Source organism: Sinohyriopsis cumingii, chromosome 7 (genome assembly GCF_028554795.1).
Source record: "Sinohyriopsis cumingii isolate HCF-2022 chromosome 7, ASM2855479v2, whole genome shotgun sequence".
Classification (NCBI taxonomy): domain Eukaryota; kingdom Metazoa; phylum Mollusca; class Bivalvia; order Unionida; family Unionidae; genus Sinohyriopsis; species Sinohyriopsis cumingii.
Window position 1 is genome coordinate 134063979 of NC_142967.1, and position 21846 is coordinate 134085824.

Sequence of the window (21846 nt, forward strand, 5' to 3'; positions counted from 1 at the left end):
GTTTGGGGTATGCAACAATCCTTCATCACCCTCCAGCTGTACACACACACTATAAATTTTGACTTAATCTTGTGAATATTGTTAAATTGTTAATTCCTTAATTTTTGTTGAAATCATATTGGTTTTTAAAAAAAGTAATATTTTTGTCAGCATTTATGTGCATCGATTGGGGGAAGGGTTGTACTCTGCAGAGGTTGATAATTATTTATTGCAGCATTAAATTCACGGTTCATAGAAACATGAAATCCAAGAAAACTGGTATCCCCACAAACCATACATTCATAGTAAATTATACTGCCCAGACAGACTAAAAACACACAAATGGACACAAAAATACAGAAAAGTAAAGTAAGTAAATAAATGTACTACATGCTTCATGTAAAAATGGTATGATAAAAAACAAGACAGTTATTTTGGGGTGGGGGACCAGAAGTGGGGCACTTTAAGATGGGAATATTTTTAACAATTATTCACCACCATGATTAAGACATCATACTTTGCTTATTTTGTTTACCATAGTTTGTAAAACTTGCACTAAGAAACCCACTTCAAAGACAACATGTAGAGTGAAATAAGAATGTGAGGGAATTGCAGCAATGATGATATATTCCAGTAATCAGTATTATAAATGTAGAATTCAAATGCAAAGGAAGGGAGGTAAGGTACAGAGGAGAGGAAGTCTGGGATAGAACGAAAGGACATCTATTTATTTTTGCTTGGCAAAAGCTGTTTTTAGTCATTCCTTAATTAAGCCTTATTTGTGCTGACTGCTTATCTGAACACCCCAGTAGTGATGTATATGGTACCGTGCTGTGACAGAAGTCATTCCTTAAGCCTGATTTATTTTGATCTGCATACCCTATTAGTGTTGTTATATGGTACTTTGGTGTGACAGAAGTCATTCCTTATGCCTGATTTATTTTGATCTGCATACTCTATTAGTGTTGTATATGGTACCTTGGTGTGACAGAAATCATTCCTTAAGCCTGATTTATTTTGATTTGCATACCCTATCAGTGTTGTATATGGTACTTTGGTGTGATAGAAGTCATTCCTTAAGCCTGATCTATTTTGATTTGCATACCCTATTAATGTTGTATACAGTACCTTGGTGTGACAGAAGTCATTGATCTGCATACCCTATTAGTGTTGTTATATGTACCTTGGTGTGACAGAAGTCATTCCTTAAGCCTGATTTATTTTGATCTGCATACCCTATTAGTGCTGTATGTGCTACCTTGGTGTGACAGAGGTCATTCCTTAAGCCTGATTTATTTTGATCTGTATAACCTATTAGTATTGTATATGATACCAAAGTGTGATGGAAGTCATTCCTTAAGCTTGATTTATTTTTATCTGTATACCCTATTAGTGCTCTATGTGCTGCCTTAATTTGACAAAGGTCATTCTTTAAGCCTGATTTATTTTGATCAGCATACCCTATTAGTGTTTTATACGGTACCTTGGTGTGACAGAAGTCATTCCTTAAGCCTGCTTTATTTTGATCTGCATACCCTATTAGTGTTGTTATATGGTACCTTGGTGTGACAGAAGTCATTCCTTAAGCCTGCTTTATTTTGATCTGCATACCCTATTAGTGTTGTATACGGTACCTTGGTGTGACAGAAGTGATTCCTTAAGCCTGCTTTATTTTGATCTGTATACCCTATTAGTGTTGTTATATGGTACCTTGGTGTGACAGAAGTCATTCCTTAAGCCTGATTTATTTTGATCAGCATACCCTATTAATGTCGTATACATACCTTGGTGTGACAGAAGTCATTCCTTAAGCCTGATTTATTTTGATCTGTATACCCTATTATTGTTGTATACGGTACCTTGGTGTGACAGAAATCTCTGCTAAGCAGTACTTAGACTGGACTTCTCTAAACCATTGTAGAATTATGGCTACATATTTAATACTTCCATTCAGATAAATTCTTCAGTGCAAGCCAAGTAGCCTAGTTACTACCTAACAGTTGTAGTGACAATTTCCTTTGCTTCATAATTAGAATGCTTTTTCTCTTTAATATCCTTTCAGTTTTGGTATTCATTCTCCTGGGGATGAACCATGGACTGAAAACATGAAGGCAGTATAAATCAACTCACCATGTCACTCTTCATAAAGAGTTTCCAATTTTCTTTACAGGACAAATAAGACAGAGGTAAAAAGAACAGAACAAATAAAAAGTAACAGTGAATGGTACATTGCATGCCACCCTGTATTTACTATATTTAGACACTAATAGGACATGGTTGACTCCGGAGATTACTTACCAATCCTTCTCATCATAACACTGACCATTGGACACTGTATGTGTTCGTCAACAAAACTTACAAAGTAGAAACCATTATTTTCTTTTTAGACTAACCATGATCTTGACTTCTGACCTTTAGATCTCTACCTATATGTTTATTCTTAACCAAATTAGGGAGCCATGGTACTTGAACCGGTGAAGCATCAGGCTCATAATTAAGTCACGGCTTTCAGGTTTGGCACAATAGAACCAATAATGTATTAAAAGTGTTATTAAAATCCACAAAACAAAACAAACTTAATCTATCCATGATTATGCAAGGAAAAATTATAGTGAAAACCCATTTTTATTTGAGTCATGTTGACCCTGACCTTTAACCTTCTGAACCAAAAATTCAATGGCCTTAAGAGCAAGCTCTCTACAAACTTTGGTCAAGGTACATGAACCAGAACTAAAGCTAATATTCAAAAACTGATATCTTCTTTCAGTCTGTGACTTTGACCTTGGGACCTCAAAATCAATTTTAAAAAATTCAAACCCAAGGTGTAAGCAGTGATCCTATCATGTTCTGAAATTGTTTTGAAAAATCTGATGTGAGTATGTACACAAAGCTGAAATGGTTTTTAAAAGTGGAACCAGAAAGGTAATACTATTGGCTGCATAGGTGAGACAAAACTCAGGGGGTAAAGCATCTACCCCATCATTTTTATACACATTTTATTAGCAAGACAGTTTTCCATTGAGAAGATTTATGACAGCAAGGACTGATCATTAATGGAGTACACCTCTGTAACTGTCAATTATGTCATGATTTCAATTAGTCCTGGACCCAAAATTTTCTTGTGAGTTATATGTCTGCAGTACATCACAGAACTGTTTGCAGCAGGTACAGTCTTTCTTGGAATTAAGGTTAACCAAAAAATGAACATGTAATACATTCCCATTGCATTAACTGTTTGCAGATTACATCTTATTTTTCTTAGTTTTGTTAATTCCATGGCTTTTGGAGCAAATTATTATATTAATATATGTGTAGCTGTGATTGGAATTAAGTCCTTCAAGAAACATTGTCTATGTACATGACCCAATTCCCACATCAACATTGCTTCATAATGTGACGACAAAAGCATGTATCACCACAATAATGTATGTATGTATGTATGTATGTATGTATGTATATATATATATATATATATATATATATATATATATATATATATATATATATATATATATATATATATATTCATATAATCTTATCTCCTTGACATTAGCATGTATCACCAAAATAATATATATATATATATCTTATCTCCTTGACAACAGCATGTATCACCAAAATAATATGTATCTATTCATATCATCTTATCTCCTTGACAATAGCATGTATCACCAAAATAATATATATCTATTTGTATCATCTTATCTCCTTGACAACAACATGTATCACCAAAATAATATGTATCTATTCATATCATCTTATCTCCTTGACAACAGCATGTATCACCCAAAAAAACTGTATCTACTCATATCATCTTATCTCAGAAAATCTAAAAGATAATCTATATTTTCCTTAAAAAATGCAAGAAAGCCAACTCTGGAAATAAACATACTGTATGGTGATCATTACCCTAAATATTTCAAGTGATGAAATACTTAACTGACTGGTTTAGGAATTTAATTGCAGAAAACCATTATTTGTAAAATGATTCAAGGTATATGGACTGCACTGATTACATCAAAATTGAAGTTACCAAGGGAAAATTACCAATGAATAAAAATTGAGGCTAGAAGAACTTGTGAAACTCACATGTTGGAGATGCTGACCCCATTATCAGAAATAAATATAAACCCAGTTAAATTTAGTATCACACAATCCCCATTATAGTTAGTAAGAACATGAATTGATGTACATGACTTCTTTCTGTATGCTCTCCAGCAATAAATATAAAAGAAGACTGTAATCACATGTTAGCTTACAGCAACACAATGATTTTACAGTGATTCATTAATTAATTCTGCCAACTTTCTCAAGATGAAAAGTTGTTTATCCATTATATTACCTTTATCAAACTCGTGGCTCACTTTATTTAGTGTGTTGCTTGATGGATTGTGAAGTAGATCAGGAGTTTCTACTAAAAACACCTTAAGCTTATCCACATCATAATGAGGGTAATCAATGTGGTTTCAAAGCCAGCTGGTAGACTACTCAATTACAAGATCTTGAGTACAGGTAAAACATTTTTATGTTTATGTTCCAGTTTGAAATCTTTTTTTCAACAGCTTTAAAATACCATCTTCATGCCTGGACATATTTTTAACTGTTTAAGATTACCACAAATTTGGAAAATATTGTCTGGAAAATTGGAGGATCTGACTTAATATTTTGGTTAATTACTGTAATAATCAACTCATATGTTGATGTTAATTACTGTAATAATCAACACATATTGCAATGTTAATTACTGTAATAATCAACTCATATCTTAATGTGGGTCTCTTATTCAGTTTTTGCAGTTGTTTTAATTTTCATTTGTTTTCTCATTATATTATTAGCTGATATAAAAAAAAGGGAAACCTCTAAAAGCTTGGAACTTTGAGACATTATTCGGGATATGATTCAATAGGTTACTACACATAACTTAAAATTAACTTACTCTAATTTAAATCAAGATCTGTTAAATAAGAGATTTGACAGACACGTATACAGGGTAATGCTCTACTGACATACTGACCAAACAAATACCAGAATTCAAATTTACGCAAATAAAAAAAAGTCGATCAGAATGTAGCATTCCTTATGATAATTCTCCCTAACACTTAAATAGGTTATAAAAAAATAAGTTGACCAAGAATCTCAGCAATCACCAGAACATGAACTTCTATCAGTGCCTGTCAGATCTACTTATTGAAATACCGATAGCTGTACATGACTGTCAGATCTACTTATTAAAATACGGATAGCTGTACATGACTGTCAGATCTACTTATTGAAATACGGATAGCTGTACATGACTGTCAGATCTACTTATTGAAATACCGATAGCTGTACATGACTGTCAGATCTACTTATTAAAATACAGATAGCTGTACATGACTGTCAGATCTACTTATTAAAATACGGATAGCTGTACATGACTGTCAGATCTACTTATTAAAATACAGATAGCTGTACATGACTGTCAGATCTACTTATTAAAATACAGATAGCTGTACATGACTGTCAGATCTACTTATTAAAATACGGATAGCTGTACATGACTGTCAGATCTACTTATTAAAATACAGATAGCTGTACATGACTGTCAGATCTACTTATTAAAATACAGATAGCTGTACATGACTGTCAGATCTACTTATTAAAATACGGATAGCTGTACATGACTGTCAGATCTACTTATTAAAATACAGATAGCTGTACATGACTGTCAGATCTACTTATTAAAATACAGATAGCTGTACATGACTGTCAGATCTACTTATTAAAATACGGATAGCTGTACATGACTGTCAGATCTACTTATTAAAATACGGATAGCTGTACATGACTGTCAGATCTACGGTACTTATTAAAATACTGATAGCTGTACATGACTGTCAGATCTACTTATTAAAATACAGATAGCTGTACATGACTGTCAGATCTACTTATTAAAATACGGATAGCTGTACATGACTGTCAGATCTACGGTACTTATTAAAATACTGATAGCTGTACATGACTGTCAGATCTACTTATTAAAATACTGATAGCTGTACATGACTGTCAGATCTACGGTACTTATTAAAATACTGATAGCTGTACATGACTGTCAGATCTACTTATTAAAATACTGATAGCTGTACATGACTGTCAGATCTACTTATTAAATACAGATATCTGTACGTGACTGTCAGTCTACATATTAAAATATGGATAGCTGTACGTGACTCAGATCTACTTATTAAAATACCGATAGCTGTACATGACTGTCAGATCTACTTATTAAAATACCGATAGCTGTACATGACTATCAGATCTACTTATTAAATACAGATAGCTGTACGTGACTGTCAGTCTACTTATTAAAATACGGATAGCTGTAAGTGACTCAGATCCACTTATTAAAAAAGCAGATTTTTATTTTAATCAGACTGAAGTTGACTCAGAAGTATATATCCGATGTAGCAGTAACTGCTTCATGAATAGTGTGCATTCACCATACATATAAAGGAAAGAACTGTATACACTCCTTTCAATTGCAAGTCCAGCATGATAATCAATTAGCTACCATAGCTCCAAGCCCATATGAAGCTAGACTTATTTCAGGCTTTATTTGAACCCAATTTGAAACTGCACTCTTCCTTTTTGTCATATTTTAAAATTTTGGGATAAATTCATGCAGAATAAATACACTTAAAAGTTGTCCTCTCAATATTAAATTTGTGGATACACACAGAATTGTCCATATATGTTCTTTTGGGCTGACTTACCTAATACAGCATATGCAGATAAAAAGGATTAGCAACAGTTTTCTTTATGAATCTAAACATCCAACTCTTTCATTTCTAATAAAAAGTAAACCTAAAACAGGGTTGCCAGTTCAAGAATCCTTAAATATATGATATGTTGTACCAAGTATTGCAAACCAAAAAGGCAAACAAAACTTTATTGACTGACAACAATATTACATCTAATGAGCCTCAAATTCAGATTTGTATAAAAACACTTGAAAGAAATCACTCTGAATTTACTTGCTGGAAACTGGGAACCCTAAACCCATACATTCAATCTGTGTGGTGTGACAATATTAACAGTCTCTATCTAAACATTGTCAAAGGTTCTTTCTCTAAATTTTGGCAGTTCCTCAAATATTTTTTTATATTGGAGCTTTACATTCCTGTCAATGCAAAGCAGTCAGTTATTTAAAGTCAACACTATAATATTATCAAGCTGTTGTCCAAAAAATGCAAGATTTCAGTGTACTTAACTATGAATCTGAACTAATTCCATTACTCTCTACGAGTGGTGGAATAAATTCAGTACTGAATAAAGAAATTGTGAAAGTGTTGGTGGCAATATGTGTATATGAGAGAGAGAGAGAGCAAACAATGTAGGGTGAGAAGCTTTAACATGTTGGAAATTTACATGGGGAAATGAAGCGAGGAAGGAATACCCATCATACTTATATGCTGATGGCATCCAACATGTCAGTTCTTTTAGCAACCAACATAAACTATAATCCTCTTTTACCAATCTATCTTTAAAAAAACCCAAATAACTTTGGCTTGGTGTTTTACAGCACAGCAACGCAAGCATGTTATTTAGCAATACAAAGTTCAGCAACCAGATGCAAGATCATTAATATGTTTGGATCTCACTCATTATGAAGCTCATCTGAGATTCTGATGATATAAACCTACATGCCAAGTTTGATTGAAACTGGATGAGAAACATGGACTCCAGAGTGGTAACAAGCAATTCTTGATGGACAATAGATGATAGACAATGGACAAAGCACAAATGATGCAGGGCCTTACCATCAGCTCTCTTGACCTTATAGCTAACAAACTTTTTTTACTCATATATGATGCCAAAATCACAGATCCTGATCAGAAGGCACATTATATGATGGAAGATTTGAGTCTACACTGCTTGTAATTAAATGCATGTTAAATATAAAAAAAAACATAAAGCACTGGATGTATTCAAAGATATCTTTTTGCCAAAAAAATCTGATTAACAACATGCATAAATGAACCCTTATAGCCTGATTTATAAAACAATATTTGCACACAGAGCAACCATTACAGTAAATTGTTGGCACTGATTTACAAAACCTGATCTGTATGAAAATCTGAAGCTATGAATGAATACATAAAAACTGATTCAGAATTGCAAAAAACAACTTAATATTTTAGATGATTCACGAAGTCATGAAGTTTGTGCTCATAAGAACTGAACTTCATATTTTAAACCATTCAAGAAGTCAGGAAGCTTGTGACCTACTTTTTAAAAGTTTGAATATTTGTCCTAAAATGAATGCACATGTTAAGTTTCTTGACAGTGCAGGCAAAATAGGGAAACAGTTCAACTCAGTAACTTAACATAATAGCAGAGACATGAAATGTGTCTGATCTTTCAAGATAAATGCACACTTCAAGCCTACTGACTTGATACAACAGCGTCAAACAAATGGCACTGCATGAAAAAACACAATCACTAAGCATATAAAGTAGGTCAAGGAGACCTGCTTTTGATCAAAGTGAGTAGTGCCTTTGTGTTTCATGACAGTATTTACAAATGTCTGAGAAATGGAACTATATGCAAGAACTTTAATGTAATCACTGAAGTGTGACCAGTATGCCACTCTGTCCATTGTGTAGAACCAATCACACTGTTAAAAATGTTCATAAGGTATAAATAACTGTACATTAAGTGTCAAGTGAAATAAAGCAAAAATTTGTATAATAATGACATCCAAAAAATTGGAGATAACAAGGCCATGAGAAAATTGGTAACTATGCCTTGCCTACGCTTTGTCAGTGAAACAATAAGAGAAAATGATGGCCATTTTAAGGTAAAATAAACAGCCCCTTCATATAAACTAACCCTCATAGAAAATAAAACCTGGAACTGCACTAAGAGTGCTTGTATTGCTGTGTGAAATTTCTGATTTTGTAGTATTTGCTCAATGTAATTTCATGATACTGGATATCACAGTACTCGACTCAATATATTTTCATGATATAGGATATCGTAGTACTCACTCAATATATTTTCCTGATATTGGATATCATAGTATTCAACTCAATATATTTTCATGATATTGGATATCATAGTACTGACTCAATATATTTTCATGATATTGGATATCATAGTACTCATTCAATATATTTTCATGATACTGGATATCATAGTACTCAACTAAAACATTTTCATGATATTGGATATGACAGTACTAACTCAATATATTTTCATGATATTGGATATCATCGTACTCACTCAATATATTTTCATGATACTGGATATCATAGTACTCAACTAAAACATATTTTCATGATATTGGATATGACAGTACTAACTCAATATATTTTCATGATATTGGATATCATAGTATTCAACTCAATATATTTTCATGATATTGGATATCATAGTACTCACTCAATATATTTTCATGATATTGGATATCATAGTACTCACTCAATATATTTTCCTGATACTGGATATCATAGTACTCAACTAAAACATATTTTCATGATATTGGACATGACAGTACTAACTCTATATTTTCATGATATTGGATATCATAGTACTCGCTCAATACATTTTCATGATATTGGATATCATAGTACTCAACTCAATATATTTTCATGATATTGGATATCGTAGTACTCACTCAATATATGTTCATGATATTGGATATCATAGTACTCACTCAATATATTTTCATGATATTGGATATTGTAGTACTCAACTCAATATATTTTTATGATATTGGATATCATGGTACTGACTCAATATATTTTCATGACATTGGATGTCGTAGTACTAACTCAATATATTTTCATGATATTGGATACCATAGTACTCACTCAATATATTTTCCTGATCTTGGATATCATAGTACTCACTCAATATATTTTCCTGATATTGGATATTGTAGTACTCAACTCAATATATTTTCATGATATTGGATATCATAGTACTGACTCAATATATTTTCATGATATTGGATATCGTAGTAGTCACTCAATATATTTTCATGATATTGGATATCATAGTACTCAACTCAACATATTTTCATGATATTGGATATGACAGTACTAACTCAATATATTTCATGATATTGGATATGACAGTACTAACTAAATATATTTTCATGATATTGGATATGACAACTTTGCTATGTGTGTGTCTGTGTGTGCATGTGTGTCCATCTGTCTGTGCAAATAAATGTATGTATGAATACAAGTCTATGAAGGAAAGCAACAAACTATTTCAAGTTTCTGGCCCATTATATGGCATATTGTATTTTGCAACCATTCTAACAACATCTAACGATACATTTTAAGCTAGCATGAATTCCATTTCCTTGCCCCAAAGCAAAAACATTATGAACCTTCTATATTTTGAACACAACAATACTACTTATGTAATGGCCTAGCACCATACTGAATTTACTCATGTGTTCACCCAACTGCAAACAGCATAGAGCCTGCTGTGTGATTACATAATGCTTGGCACATCAAAATCTGTGCCATTTGCTGGAAATCATAAAACAATGATCCCTTGTGAGATACTGCAGTACATAACTTCCTGAAAAACTGATACTTTTAAACTGTTACGGGTTGAAGCAACCAAAATCACTTACAAGTATATAGGTCGGGATGCATTTCTTGTGCAACTTGTATATATGAATTAACTCATATATATGATGTATGTATGTATATATATATATATATATATATATATATATATATATATATATATATATATATATATATATATATATATAAGGGTCATTACACAAAGGGGCATATAAATAAGTATTATGTCACCAATTGTTCATAAATTATTAGTTGAATGAGCAGTTCATAATTTATCCAATTTGCACAGGTTGAAGGTAATAAAATCCTCTTCTAAAACAAAAAATAAAAAATAATGTTCTTGACTGAATTTCTTCAATACAACCAATTCCTGAGATCAAACTGGCTTTCTAGAATGGAGGCAGCCTGGCTAGTTTTATGCCTGGTTGAAAATTGCAATAGTTTTCCAAAGGTCTATTACACTTTCATTGATTTTATCATTTCCTTTCACAGGACTGTTACTGTGATATTATCTTTTACATTATTTAATTAAGAGACAGAAGCTGCATTAATGTAAACCATATCATTTTATGTCCAAACTAACTTCCAGTTTATAGTGATATGATGCACCCAGGTAAAAAGTGATGTCATATCAATGATGTAATAATGCAATGATCATGTCATTTCAAACCATAAAATAAGTGTTTTTACACAACAGGAGTGCCTTAAGTTGAGTGAACAGAGTGGATCTGATCTGACAGAACAATGTTCAATGGCAGAATCTATGTTATTCAAAGTTGGGTGAATGTAATAATATAGGTAAATATAGTAATCATAGTTCCAAAAGCCCTCTACTGTGTGTACTGGCTTGGTTCTACCATATATACTTGCTTATGAGGTAAGCCCAACTGCAAACTGCACAGACCCAGGTCTGCCATTGCATAAAGCACTGGCAGATCTGGGTCTATGCAGTTTGTTAGGAGTAAGCAATAGAGCAAACAATATAGACCCTAATCTACAGGTGCATTATATTATGGGAGATCAGGATCTTTGTTGTTTGCCATTTTACTTGACTTATAAGCGAGTATAGATGGTATATAAAAACTCTATCCCCACACCCTTCTGATAATTACCATCAGGACATTAGTCCTATAGTACTTCACCTGCAAATAAAACCTAAGTATCATTACAAAAAATGTACACAGCATGTTTACCATACTAGTAGCCTCTGACGAAACTAACAGCACAAATGCATTCTGTTATTATGAACTGTTTGGTTTGAGAATGTAGTTATAGCAGGAGAAATGTTATGATTTTGTTTTACAATATTTTATACACTGAACAGACAACTAGAAACAATTTTATATATCATACAATGTACAACCAATTACAATCAATTTTATATACACTGTACCAACAACTAGAAACAATTTTAGATACACTGCATAATCAACTGGAATCAATTTTATATGTACTGTACAAGCAACTAGAACCATTTGTATGCAGGTGCTATTACAAAACCTCCGCTTTTTGTGGCAGGAGTCAGCATATTTAAGCAATGCAGAAAAACAGCCTGGAAAAATGGTTGGACGAGATTTGTAGTACAACTTTCATTCATATGCATTCATACTTAGGATGTTGTACATTATTGATAAACTGAATTGGAATTTGTTCCCTGACTAGATTTCTCAGCAATTTTCACTGAACCTTCAAAGTATTTTGCAAAACCTTGGTTCTGGTGCATTTCACACCTTCGTCTGAGGATGTCTCTACACTGCAAGTTGTTTATCTATTTATGTAACAGAGACCATATCTTATGGTGGATTGGCATCTCTTGTACAAATATTAAAACCCTACAGGACCGGAGGTTGGTTTTTGTTTTTTTTTTGTAACATGTGATTACAGCATACATTCTACTGCATAATTTTTTAGGACAAGTCATTTAAAATTGTTTTTTAATAAAAGTAGCCATACTGATGATGGATCAGCATACTTTAAAAAACCAAACAATCTTCAATGACCTTCATGTCTCAGTGCTTTCTATCAAATCTAGTTAAATTCTGTTTGGCACATTCTGAAACTAAATCTATTAAAAATTGTTGTTGTTGTTTTTTTTATAATTTTATTTTTAGTAGCAACATTTCTGTCTGATGGTGGATTAGCAGGATTTAATCAAAACCTGTATGCTTCTTCTCAAATTTGATTAAATTCTCTTAAGGAGTTGCTGGAAAGATTTGCTGGGCTCCATTTAAATTAACCACAATGTAGTCTCTTTAAACATAACCTAACTAGTACTGAACTGAAATTAAGACTAGCAGATGTCTTAATCCACAGGTAAAACAATACAATGCTTTTACTGGAAAATGACCCTTAATATGTGGCAGTGGTCCAGGTTTTCAAATATGAACAATCTAAAGTTATAATATTCAAACCTGTTTTCTCTGCAAATACATGATTCATGTATTTAAATGTTCATTTCCATTTACATGATGAGAAATCACTTGTACCCAATCACCCTTTTCATGAATGGCTGTTCTTATATAATGTACTACCGCTTAATTTACTTTTGCAGGTCGATTTAAATCCTGAACCCTGTTACAATGATCCTACAATACAGCAACATATAACAGATACATTTTGGGATTTCTTTAACATGAATGATAATGCAAAATTTAATTTTAAAGAGGATTATTAGAAGAAGCATGAAAACCTTTTTGTGCCTGTGTTACTATGGAACTCTTCTTCCATGTATAAAAAATGAACACCACTGTCACTATACCCAACTGTTTAGAAAATGAACACACTGTCACTATACCCATAACTGTTTAGAAAATGAACAGTCACTATACCCATAACTGTTTCGAAAATGAACACACTGTCACTATACCCATAACTGTTTGGAAAATGAACCCTGTCACTATACCCATAACTGTTTAGAAAATGAACACCACTGTCACTATACCCACATGTTTAGAAAATAAGCACCACTGTCACTAGACCCAACTGTTTAGAAGATGAACACCACTGTCACTAGACCCATAACTGTTTAGAAAATGAACACCACTGTCACTATACCCAACTGTTTAGAAAATGAACACCACTGTCACTAGACCCAACTGTTTAGAAAATGAACACACTGTCACTATACCCATAACTGTTTAGAAAATGAACACCACTGTCACTATACCCATAATTGTTTAGAAAATGAACACCACTGTCACTATACCCATAACTGTTTAGAAAATGAACACCACTGTCACTATACCCATAACTGTTCTTTCATGTTTAGAAAAGAACACCAGTGTCACCAAACCCATAGCTGTACCTCCATGTTTAGAAAAGAACACCAGTGTCACCATACCCATAACTGTACCTCCATGTTTAGAAAAAACACCAATGTCACCAAACCCATAACTGTACCTCCATGTTTAGAAAAAAATTCAGTGTCACCATACCCATAACTGTACCTCCATGTTTAGAAATGAACACCAGTGTCAGCATACCCTAAACTGTACCTCCATGTTTAGAAAAGAACACCAGTGTCACCATACCCATAACTGTACCTCCATGTTTAGAAAAGAACAACAGTGTCACCATACCCATAACTGTACCTCCATGTTTAGAAAAAAACACCAGTGTCACCATACCCATAACTGTACCTCCATGTTTAGAAAAGAACACCAGTGTCACCATACCCATAACTGTACCTCCATGTTTAGAAATGAACACCAGTGTCAGCATACCCTAAACTGTACCTCCATGTTTAGAAAAGAACACCAGTGTCACCATACCCATAACTGTACCTCCATGTTTAGAAAAAAACACCAGTGTCACCATACCCATAACTGTACCTCCATGTTAAGAAAAGAACACCAGCATCATTATACCCATAACTGTACCTCCATGTTTAGAAAAGAACGCCAGTGTCACCATACCCATAACTGTACCTCCATGTTTAGAAAAAAACACCAGTGTCACCATACCCATAACTGTACCTCCATGTTAAGAAAAGAACACCAGCATCATTATACCCATAACTGTACCTCCATGTTTAGAAAAGAACACCAGTGTCACTATAACCAAACCTGTATCTCCATGTTAAGAAAAGAACACCAGTGTCACTATACCCATAACTGTACCTCCATGTTAAGAAAAGAACACCATTGTCACCATACCCATAGCTGTTCCTCCATATTTAGAAGAAACAAAACACACACATACACCAGCATTACCATACCTGCAACTCTCCTCCATGTTTAGAAAAAGAACAATACAGTGTTACTATACCCATAACATTTCCTCACTGTTTGGCAAAAGAATACCATAGACCATATTTAGATTTGGTGGTGTTCTTGCTAGCTGCATACTGTTCACTGTTCTACAGAATCATAAAGATACTAAACATAATAAAATGTTCTTCCAGTAATATTTGAACTTGAACTTTTCCCTTGGGGGCACCTTCATATTCTGGTGAAACATTGGCTTACTATTGGCCAAATTTCCATAACCCCCACCCCATAAACATACTGAGAAATGAGAAGAAAATCTATTTAAATATACCATTTTAGCAAACTATTTCATTTGCAAATCCTGACCCATTTTATTGCACACCCTTTCCCATGATCCAGGGGTAGCAGACGAAAATGTTACCATTTTATTGCATGCCCTCTCCCAACTAACCATGATCCAGGGGTAGCAGACAGACAAAAATCTGTTATGTGTCCTCAAACAACTATATATATATATATATATATATATATATATATATATATATATATATATATATATATATATATATATATATATATATATATATCTGACTACAGATTCATTTACAAAGTTTATTGAAAACTTTCACTCTAATTGCAAGTGTTTTTATATTTCACCTCCAAACCTCTCCCAGGGACCCAAGGTGAGGTATCCAAAAAATCATAACCTGTTGCAAATGGGCATCATGTTGGCAATCTAAGTGTCAAACAAGGTGAATTTTTGCCCTGCAGTTCAGTAACAAGTATCATTAATAGACAGACAGTAGGTATTACACAGGAAATCTATGTGTTACAGATGGTTAATTTCCACCCAGTGGTTCAGCAGTGAGAAGCAATAAGTATGGTTAATTTCCACCCAGAAGTTCAGCATTGAGAAGCAACAAGTATGGTTAATTTCCACCCAGAGGTTCAGTAACAACAAGCATTTATGGACAGTTTATCACACTATATCTAAAAATGTGGGAACAATGAAACTTTTGATACTCCTCAATACAAAAAATACCAAGTAAAATTTATACCCAAAACAAATACCGTAAAAAATACATTCTTGGCACATAAGCATACACATGTGCCAAGAATGCATTTAGATCTTATGATGAGCCCCTTCCTTGACAAGGAAAATATTATTACACAGATATAGTTAGAGCTGCATGTAATTTTATCAATTACACAGACAATAATGATGATAATAGGTTATAAAACAACAATGATGATAACTGCATGATAGTGTTTTTACTCATTATGCAGCCTTAATAGTAGGTGATATGAAGTTTCAAATTGTGATCAGTATCAGATAATAGAAATTATCCAAACTGATCCAGAGCTCTCTACTAGCAACATTAATCAGAAAGATGGAGAATGTTACTGGATACACCAATGACACAATCTACAACCAGTAGGGATCAACATCTCTGTTAAAAGGGAGTCCAGGCAGTTCTGATGATATGATGTTTTCCCTTGCATTATACATTTTTCCCTATACATGTATCTGCGAACTTACATGATTCTGACTTGTGCAAATTTTGCATATGATATTGTAAGGATATTATTACATTTAATATTTTTAGTGATGCCTAAAACAATTAAATTATTTGTCCAAAACAACAAAATTAGGATTCAATAACAGCTAAAATGAATGGTAGTAACGTTAACTGAATTGCATACTTTTGAATGAAAATGAAAGGCAGTGAAACCAAAACTGAATCAAAAGTTAATAAATTTAGAGTTATGTAACCACTTTTTGAAACACAACTATTGCATAAGTCCCAGGGGTGGGGAGGTAGACTGCTTCTGTAGGCCTATTCTGAAATGGGTTACAAGGTTTATCTCAACCCCATATCAAGATTATCTTCAAAAGCCCACAACATCAATAAAAAGGAAGCTAAAATTCTACACACAAAGGAACCAAACTTAAAAAGCAATGACCACCCAAAAATAGTATGAGTCTACAAAGCACCAACGTATGAAAGTACCACCATTACTTGTGACAACAAATGGTTTAGTTTAGTTTTTGTGAGTTTAATAACATTTTTCAACACAGGATAGGTGATACATGGTGACCAATATACAGGTATTTGGTGGGGAAACAACCCAGAAAACCCTTGGAAAAAACACTGACCAACAAGAAGCTACATTCAAGCTTTCTCACATAACCCCATTTTTTGGGACAGCAAATGGTAATACAGGTATAATACTGTAACACTGTCTTACCTCTTGCATCAACTATTATAGGTAACACAATAAATGACGGAAAGCGTAAATGCAGTTATAAGCTTAACTTCATAATTACAACAGAATGCATGAAAATAAAGTTAGCATGTTTTTTTTACACATACAAACAAAAGAAAAGCTTTATCATTTCTAACACACATACAAAGACATCATTTAAATTATTGCAATAGACAAATACTATAAAACAATGAATGCATAACAAAAATAAATGCTTTTTCCCATGACTTTTAAATACAACACAAATAACTTGTACTCAAGCACTCAACAGACAGCCATTAGTAATGTTAAATAGCCAAACTAGTGACAAATGGTAGATCAAATAAAACATTATAAAACAACAACTGTGATTTTTCACAATATCAGTAACCACACTGAGCATGCAAAAAATATCACTTTAAATTCCAGTTAATATAAAGCAGAAATCTTATAATAAAAACTATAAAACTAACTGGAATGCATTGTCATAAGCCATGAGCAAACATCCACTATGCTCTTATTTCACCTGTGGATGCCTGCAACCAAATTCCATCGTTTGTCATGAAAATGCACCAACAACACTCTAGCACATCAATGAAAGTGCCATTCTGTCAGCTGTGAATTGACTATTGGGAATATAAACTTTGTCAATAGGTATGAAAAGTCAAGATGGGTAAACTTTTTTCTGAACATTTTGCTTATGATGATTGGCTCAGCAGCTTTATGCATATGTGTTCAAAATGAAGAAGTCTTACTGCCAGCAGCAATGGATGCACAGGAAGGGTAGCAGATTTTGGTCTGTAGCTTGGAATGATGACTTTCGTGATATAAAAATAGTTCCAACAACAATAGGTGAAGGTAACTGGAACATTGTTATACAAAACATTGTACATTAGAACCTGCCAATTACAGACCATTGTACTAAAAATAGAATATTTAACTTTATGAAAACCTGATTATTTTGTATAGCCAATGGTCCAAGTGATTAAAATCACAAAAACCTGATCATTTTGTATAGCCCATGGTCCAAGTGATCAAAATCACAAAAACCTGATTATTTTGTATAGCCCATGATCCAAGTGATCAAAATCACAAAAACCTGATTATTTTGTTAACCCAATGGTTCAAGTGATCAAAATCACAAAAACCTTATCATTTTGTATAACCCATGGTCCAAGTGATTAAAATCACAAAAACCTGATCATTTTGTATAGCCAATGGTCCAAGTGATTAAAATTTATTTTGTAAACCAGTGGTCCATGCGATTAAAATCACAAAAACCTGATCATTTTGTATAGACCATGATCCAAGTGATCAAAATCACAAAAAATCTGATCATTTTATATAACCCATGATCCAAATCACAAAACACGATCATTTTGTATAGCCCATGATCCAAGTGATCAAAATCACAAAAACCTGATTATTTTGTTAATCCAATGGTTCAAGTGATCAAAATCACAAAAACCTGATCATTTTGTATAACCCATGGTCCAAGTGATTAAAATCACAAAAACTTGATCATTCTGTATAGCCAATGGTCCAAGTGATTCACAAAAACTTGATCATTTTGTATAGCCAGTGGTCCAAGTGATTAAAATTTATTTTGTAAAACCAATGGTCCATGCAATTAAAATCACAAAAACCTGATCATTTTGTATAGCCCATGATCCAAGTGATCAAAATCACAACAAACCTTATCATTTTGTATAGCCCATGATCCAAATCACAACAAACCTGATCATTTTGAATAGCTCATGATCCAAGTGATCCAAATCACAAAAAACATGATCATTTTGTATAGCCCATGATCCAAATCACAAAAACCTGATCATTTTGTATAGCCAATGGTCCAAGTGATCAAAATCACAAAAACCTGATCATTTTGTATAACCCATGGTCCAAATGACTAAAATCCCAAAAACCTTATCATTTTGTATAGCCAGTGGTCCAAGTGATTAAAATCACAAAACTTGATCATTTTGTATAGCCAATGGTCCAAGTGATTAAAATTTATTTTGTAAAGCCAATGGTCCATGCAATTAAAAGCACAAAAACCTGATCATTTTGTATAGCCCATGATCCAAGTGATCAAAATCACAACAAACCTGATTATTTTGTATAGCCCATGATCCAAATCACAAAAACCTGATTATTTTGTTAATCCAATGGTTCAAGTGATCAAAATCACAAAAACCTGATCATTTTGTATAACCCATGGTCCAAGTGATTAATATCACAAAAACTTGATCATTCTGTATAGCCAATGGTCCAAGTGATTCACAAAAACCTGATCATTTTGTATAGCCAATGGTCCAAGCGATCAAAATCACAAAAACCTGATCATTTTGTACAGAGTCATTACACAGGATAGTAATGGGGAAAAGTACCCTCTTACTTACTGTTAATAAAATAATAGCCAAAGGGGTATTGAAAAATTCACCAATTTTGCACGCAAAGAAGATCATAGACTCTTCTTATCAAATACATGAAGAAAAGAGTGTCTACATTTCAATGACTATAATTTTCTTTCACATGACTGTTGTTTTGATTTATAAAACTATATAAGCACCATTCTCTTTCATTATGGAAATAAATGACAGAAGTTGCAACCATGTCATTATATGTCCAATCTCTCCCTGAGCACAATCGGATGGAGGAAAAGTTGTCTTCATTTAGAGGACAAGGATTCTGTTAAAAAGTTTTACCTGTTTTGAGATGAGACAGATACAACAGTGAAAGATTAATTAAAGAAAACAAAGTAAACATTTGAGAAAACGAATACAAAAATTCTGATGTTTATCAGCAGAAACATTCAAATAAAGTTCTGGACTATGGTATATACATGTACCTGTATTTTGCATTCTCAGTAAGTTTAATTTGCCATGTTAGATGAGGAAAAACACAAAATCACACATAACACAATTAAAATTACAACAGTGTGCTTGACATCTAATTATTTTTAAATACCATACCGGTGAAGATGACTGAAATAAACAATAAAGTGAACTAAAAATATTTTCTCATGAAAGAAATGACCTATTAATGATCAAACTGATAAAACATCTTTAAAAGACACTTGCACGTTGAATATCATGACTTGAGAATTAAACCTATATGTGTATTTGATTTTCTGTATTACCAACTCATCTCCCTTCCAACTTACTGTAAGCATAGAACCAAAACCTATTATTGGCATTCTTTGTGCTGGCTTTAAAGAAATCTGTAATTAATTTACAGAAAAAATGGGAGGAAAGAAACGTGGATTGTTTCAAAATACTGTCACAAAACAGTTTTCAGTTAATATTCTAACATTTTTGCAATGGTGATCAAAATGGTAAAATAAAATATTAAAAGTGAAACCAGATGATATTTGCCATTCTTTTTTATTACTTCCTGTAAATTTAATCAGTACAGCACTCCCTAACTATAAGGCCCTTCATTATAATACAGCTCCTGTTATAAAACTAGTGTAGACATAGATCTCATTTTTTAAACGTAAAATTGTGTATATATATATATATATATATATATATATATATATATATATATATATATATATATATATATATATATATATATATATATATATATAATGCATTTCCTTATAAGGCAGCTTCATGATTAGCCAGTATACTCTATAATGGATGGCACTGTAATGAAGGAGTGCTGTATACTTCAACTTGAAACAGTCATCTTGCCTTATTTTCCTGTTTTTAAAGATCGCTACGTGTCATTTATGTCAGACCTTATGTGATAGGATGCCAGCCTACAAAATTTTAAAACATTTATTAGGTTTGCCTTCTGGTCTTTTTATTGGAGAATAAGATATATGCTGTTCTTCACATATTCATATCAGAAATAACAAGTGTACTACAGTGAATGGCACAGTATACACCAGTCCCATGCTTATTAGTCCTAGTGCACAGAAACCAGTTTTATTCTAATAATATGTTTGCTCACTAAACCCTACCTAATAAAACAATTTGTCACATGATCTGTGAAAACATGCCATGAACATAAATCATGCTTACTGCAAAAAATAAGTTATTTTGACAAGGCTCATAAGATATCAATTATCATCATCAAATAAAGTTGTTTTTCTTCTTCATTTTTTTTACTTCTTTTTTCCCCTCAATATAATACATAAATGCCTACCAAATTTAACATGTCTTCCTCCAGTCTGCATAATTGAGCAAACATGACTTTGTCAAAAAGTCCTGAATTTGAACAAAATAAACCATAACCCCTGAAAAACTGCTGTAATGGCCTAATAAATTTGATCAGTTCATCTTTTCATGACAATGATAAGTGTGTAAAATTTGACAGTGATAATGTTTTGGATACTAGGTCTGTAATAATGGTCTTCAAAACACTTACTGAAAAAAACATTATTTTGTGAACACTGAGTAAAGTGTACAGTCCCCTTTTCACCAGTTTTCTGTTCAACCATAATGACAAATTCTCAAATCAAAGACAACAACACCTACCAACCAATAAAGCATTTTCTACAGAATCAAAGATTTTCATTTTACCAGGTTATTTACAGTGCAATGTTTGACTTATGGTTAAAAAGTATGCAAACTGGGTCAAAGATAGTTAAGTTGTAACAGTTTGAATTTATCATACGTACCCACTTATAAGTCAAATCCAAATGCAAACTGCACAAACCAAGATCTGATATCAAATAATACACCAGCAGGTCTGGGTCGATGCAGTTTGTTAAGAGTAACCAGTAGAACAAACAACATAGACCCTGGTCTGCAGGCACATTATGCACAGCACATCAGGATCTTGATTTTTTGCAGTTTATATTTGTAAGG

At 32.8% G+C, this 21846-nt stretch overlaps 1 protein-coding gene across 1 annotated transcript in view; it reads right to left on the reverse strand.

Moving 5' to 3' along the window:
- LOC149796166 (uncharacterized) overlaps positions 1–21846 on the reverse strand; it is a 140033-nt gene that overhangs the window by 110603 nt on the left and 7584 nt on the right. The gene's annotated exons all lie outside the window — the stretch shown is intronic.